This window comes from Pseudorca crassidens, chromosome 2 (assembly GCF_039906515.1).
Source record: "Pseudorca crassidens isolate mPseCra1 chromosome 2, mPseCra1.hap1, whole genome shotgun sequence".
In the NCBI taxonomy this organism is placed as follows: Eukaryota; Metazoa; Chordata; class Mammalia; order Artiodactyla; family Delphinidae; genus Pseudorca; species Pseudorca crassidens.
The window spans coordinates 114,748,750-114,754,410 of NC_090297.1; the positions used below are offsets into that span (position 1 = coordinate 114,748,750).

Below are 5,661 nucleotides of genomic sequence, written 5' to 3' on the forward strand. Positions count from 1 at the left end.
GCTTTATAATTAATTCATTCAATGCTCTATAATACTTCATTGTAATAATTTACTTCAATTTAAATATCCTTTCTGCTTTTGAAAAACATGGTTTGTTTCAGTTTTATTTTTCTATAATAAACAAACTTGCTTTAATCTTCTTGCCTGTGATTCTTTAGTTTTTCTGGGTTAAATATCGAATGGTAGAATTGCATAGGATATGTTCATTTTCAGCTTTGACAGGTAATTTCTACCTGTTTTCCAAAAATAATTTTATCAGTTCACATTCCCTTCAACAGGGAACTGGAGCTTCCATTACTCTATATTTGTGATAGTTTTGATTTTTTGCAATCTGATAAGTGTGAAATGGTCTGTGGTCTTAGCTTGTAGTCTGTGGTCTTATTTTTCCCTGGCTATTAATGACATTAAAAATCTGTTCACATGCCAGTTGTATTTCCTCTCATATAAAACTCCTGTTTTCTTTTTAAACTATCATTATATTAAGCTGATCTTTTTGGTTTTTAGATGTTCCAGATATTATTATTTTATCTGTTATTTCATTGTAAATGTTTTTCTGGTTTCTACCTTTTTCTTTTCTTGTGACTTATTTTGAAAAATAGAAGTTAATTTTCATGGAATAAAATTTATCATTATTTTCTTTTATGTTTTGTATCTTCTACTATCCCAAATTTAAAAAAATATTCTCATATATTATCTTCTAGACATTTCATAGGATGTTTTGTTCATTTCCTTTTAATACATTTGAAACTGATTTTTTTTTAAATGGTGTAAGCTAATCTAATTTCATTTTTTCCCATATGGATAAACCAACTATTCTAGGACCATTAATTGATGACTCTGTGCTTTCCACCAATCTGCAATGCCAGCTCTGGTGCAAAGAGTTTCCATATACCAGAACTCCATTTTTTGCCCATTGGTGTGACCACTTATCCCTGTGACAATACCATACCTTCTTAATTCCTATAGTCTTATAATAAGTAATGGTATTTGAAAGGCAACCCTCTCTACTTCTTCTTCTCCTTTAAGAGTGTTTTGGCTTCTCTTGGATCTTTGTACTCCCATATAAATTTTAGGATCAGTTATCAATCTAACAACCAACCAACCAAAAACAATCCATTTGGAATTCTGATTGAATTGTACAGAATTCAGAGTATGAATTCATGGATTTTTAATTGGAATCTTCATAATATTAGATCTTCCAATTCATAAGCATTGTGTATCGCACCATTCATTTCAGTCTTCTTTAGTGTTCATTATTAAGGTTTTATAATTTTCTTAATAAAGGTCTTCATTCCTAGGTATTTTCTATTTTTAAGCTATTATAAATGATAGCCCTTTTAAATTTAATTTGATATCGATTTATTTATGTACAGAAATATGATGAATTTTTATATATAAATTTTATACCAGAAAGCTTGTTAAATTCTCTTAATAATTCTAATAATTTATCAGTAGCTTCTCTTAGATTTTCTATGTTCACAACCACATAATCTATAAAGAATTTCTTCCTTCTCAATCCTTGTATTTTTAATTCCTTTTTTCTTGCCTTACTGGGCAAGAAATTAGAATATTCTAGAATATTCAATATTCAATGTTGAAGAGAAGTGGATAAAGCAGTCACCCTTATCTTGTTCTTAATCTTAAAGAGAATCCTTCAGTATCTCACCTCTAGGTATATGTTGGCTGAAGAATTGCTGTACACATGTTTTATCAGCCTAAAAAAAATCTTTTATTGTTTGTTTACTAAGGGCTCTTATAAGTAGACACTGAATTTTAAAAATGCTTTTTGGCAACTATTGAAATAATCATGTCTCTTTTCCTTTAAACAATTCATGTGAGGAAATATATAACTGGACTGCTTTAATGTTAAACAAACTTTGCATCCTAAAATAAAACCAACTTTGTCACATACCCATCTTATACACTGTTGGATGTGGTCTGGTGACATTTTGCTTAAGAATTTTGCATCTATTTCTGTGCATGAGATTGGCCTGATAAATTTGGTGTCAAGATAATTCCAGCTGCAATAAATGAGGTAAGGAGTATTCCCCAGTCAGGAAGGAAGAAAGTTTCCTCTACTCTTCAAGGTTCTTCTGGCTGGTCTAAGAATTAAATTGACCCGAGACATATTAGTGAGAGAAAACCAAACAAAAGTTTAATAACATGTATATATGGGAGAGATTAAGGAAAACTGAGTAACTCACCAAAATGGTTAAAACCCTCATGTTAAATACCATCTGCAGCCAAAGAAAAAAGAGAATGTTGGGAGTAGTGGTTTGGGACTTCAAAGGAGAGAAAGACAATTCACAAGGAGACGGAAAAGCAAATGTTTGGTAAACAAATGCTTGCTGGGCCAGGCAGAAACAATGGGACACAGAAATTTTAACAAGCAGACTTTGCTAGGTTCCTCCCTGTCTACCATACCTGGTTCATACCATAGTTATCTATTGTGCTAGCTCCCTTCCTGGAACAAGTCCTCCATCTACATTCTTTTAGTCAGTTAGAGGAAAGGTCAGAGATTCTTCCTGAGTCTTTGGACCTTAAAAATAAGCAACCTAGGGCTTCCCTAGTGGCACAGTGGTTAAGAATCCACCTGCCAATGCAGGGGACACGGGTTTGATCCCTGGTCCAGGAAGATCCCACATGCCACGGAGCAGCTAAGCCCATGCGCCACAACTAGCGAGCCTGCACTCTAGAGCCCATGAACCACAGCTATTGAGCCCACGTGCCACAACTCCTGAACCCGCACGCCTAGAGCCCGTGTTCTGTAACAAGAGAAGGCACTGCAATGAGAAACCCATGCACTGCAATGGAGAGTAGCCCCTGCTTGCAGCAACTAGAGAAAGCCCACGCACAGCAACAAAGACCCAACGCACCCAAAAATAAATAAATAAAATAAATTTATTTAAAAAAATATCAGCCTAACTTAACCCTCATGCTAAAGAGACACATTTTGGTCTCTTTTGCTCCCCTATACCCACTTTTTCTATTACCAAACATAGTTTGTGTAGGACTGAAATTAATTTATCCTTGAATGTTTTATAGCACGTATTGGTAAATTGTTCTTGGCCTGGAGGTTTATTTGTAGATTTTTCATTACTGTCTTTATTTCCAGTAGTTTTCAAGTATCTTCTTCATTCAATATTGGTAAGTAATTATTTTTCTAGAAATGCATCAATTTCATTGAAATTTAAAAATGTATTGATATTAAGTTGTTCATAATGTTGCTCTTCATCTTTTTGTGTCTGAAACTTCTGTTACTGTGTCCCTTTATTAATTCATACTAGAGTTTATGTCCTCTTTTTTTTTTCTTGGTCAGTTTCACTAGCAGTTTACCTAAAGTTTATAAACTTTTACCCTTGTGGACCTTGTCTGTTTTATCTTTCTTTTATATATCATTAACATTTTGCCATTATTTTTTTCCTTCTACTGTCTTTTTTTATCTTATTTTTATAACTTCTTAGGATGGATGCTCTACTCATTAATTTTCAGCCTTTAAAAAAAATTGTAACACACAAGCATTTTAAACTACGAACTTTCCTCTAATTATGTTCCAAATGCATTGTACATGTTTTGGTACATGATTCTTTTATTATTCTCTAATTCTAAATATTTTCTAACTTCCCTTATTAGCTCCTCTTTGAACTACTGGTTAGATTATCAACTATTTGTAAGTTTTCAAGTTCCTTTTTGTGACAATTTCTAGCTTAATTACACTGTGGCCTGAGACTGTGGTCTACATTTTAAGAAAATCCAGTTTTAAGAAAAATTTGAGACCAATTCCATGGGCCATACATAGGTTGTCATTTTTTACATGACCCAGGAGTACTTGAAAAGAATGCTTTACCTCAAACTTTTAAATAGTGTTGCTCAAAATCTCTGTATCTTTAATTCCAGTTCTAGGACCTAGTCTGCTGTGTCCCTGGAAAAGGCAGGTGATTCATGAAGTTTTGAACTGGGTCTTTGTGGTGTTCAATCTTTGCTCTGGACAGTGTGCTCACCAGAGGGCAGGGCAGTCTCTGGTCCAAAGACATGGTGCTGACTTTGTCTTTCAGACCTGAGATCTTCAATGTGGACAGCCAACCACACAGAGGTAAGAGTTTGTTTCCAAGGTTTCTCCAACTTCCAAGAACATCAGCTCACACTCTTTGTGGCATTTCTTACCCTGTATATTCTAACTCTGGCTGGCAATGTCATCATTGTGACTGTAATCCGCATTGACCATCACCTCCACACCCCCATGTACTTCTTTCTAAGTGTCCTCTCCTATCAGACACTTTCTACTCCCTGGTCATCATCCCTCGCATGCTTTCCAGCCTTGTAGGTCTGAGCCAATCCACTTCCCTGGAGGGTTATGGGACTCAGCTTTTTCCTTCCTTGGCTTTGCCATCACCAACTGCCTCCTATTGGCAATAAGGGGGTATGCTTGCTATGCGGCCATCTGCCACTTTATTACTCGATCATCATGAACTGGAGGGTCTGTGCCAGGCTGGCATCCTCAGTCTGTGCCATGGGGTTCTCACTCTCACTGGTTCAGGCTGTGGCCATTTTCAGACTGCCCTTTTGCAAGGCACTGATTGAGCATTTTTTCTGCGATGTTCAACCTGTGTTGGACTGGCCTGTGCTACCGCAATCATCAATGATATCCTGACCTTAATTATCAGTCTCTTGGTCATTACAGGCCCTGCAACCTCCTCTTCATCTCCTACATCCTCATTATTTCCATCATTCTCAAGATCACCTCAGCTGAGGGCCGGAAGAAGACCTTTGCCATCTGTGCCTCCTACCTCACTGTGGTCATTGTCCACTACGACTGTGCCTTCACCCCCTACCCCAAGCCCAAGTCAGAGAACACCAAGGATGATCTCAGTGACCTACACTGTCATCACACCTTTACAAAACCCTGTTGTGTGTAGTCTAAGAAACAAAGAAGTCCAGGATGCTCTGTGGAGAGTGGTGGGTAGGAAATCCCTTTCCTAAGATGAAATCCCTACCCAGATAGGTGTGCATGCCTTCCAGGAGGAAGCCTATATAGGTAAAGTTACAGAACCAAGATTTCAAATGATTAGTGAAGTCTCATACATCACGGCCAGGGCAAAAGTGGAGCCGGGGTCTAGCCTCTAATAATTGATTTTCACTTCCTCAACCTTTTGTTAGCATAAATAAAAGCAAAAGTCACTCAAAGACACCCATTGGCTGTATTCCAGTAGATAATTACAAGGTCAGAATGTGATCTAGTGTTTATCTCAAGCTTAAATTTAAAGTGACCAGTCCACTTTTTAATGTGGTATAAACTACATTAAAATCGCCACGCCATTGAATCCTCTTTTAACATAAATTGGATGCTTGAACAAGTGGTCACTAGGGAGGATATTGTGTAGAAATCTAAGTGCCTTGTGCTTTAATAAGATAGGCAAAGCAAAAATATAGATATCTTTTAGGAAATGGGTTTGCAGTGAGCTAAAATCCTTCTAGAGAGAATAGTTTCAAACATGTGGGACTTCAAAGGAAAGGGAACCATGGGGTGGGAAGTGAAGGAGTTAATTGGAGAGAACTCCTAACTGCATATGATGGGCATGCAGCACACATGACTTGGTCTGATGCTTCGCTTCTTCTGGCTAGAGATGAGCCACATAAAGAAGTCCTTGCAGGGCTGAAAGA

General features: G+C 36.8%; 1 pseudogene; it reads left to right on the forward strand.

Annotated features, from left to right (window-relative positions):
- Nucleotides 1-4,069: 4,069 nt before the first annotated feature.
- LOC137219544 (olfactory receptor 10J1-like) lies at nt 4,070-4,980 on the forward strand (annotated as a pseudogene).
- Nucleotides 4,981-5,661: the final 681 nt, after the last annotated feature.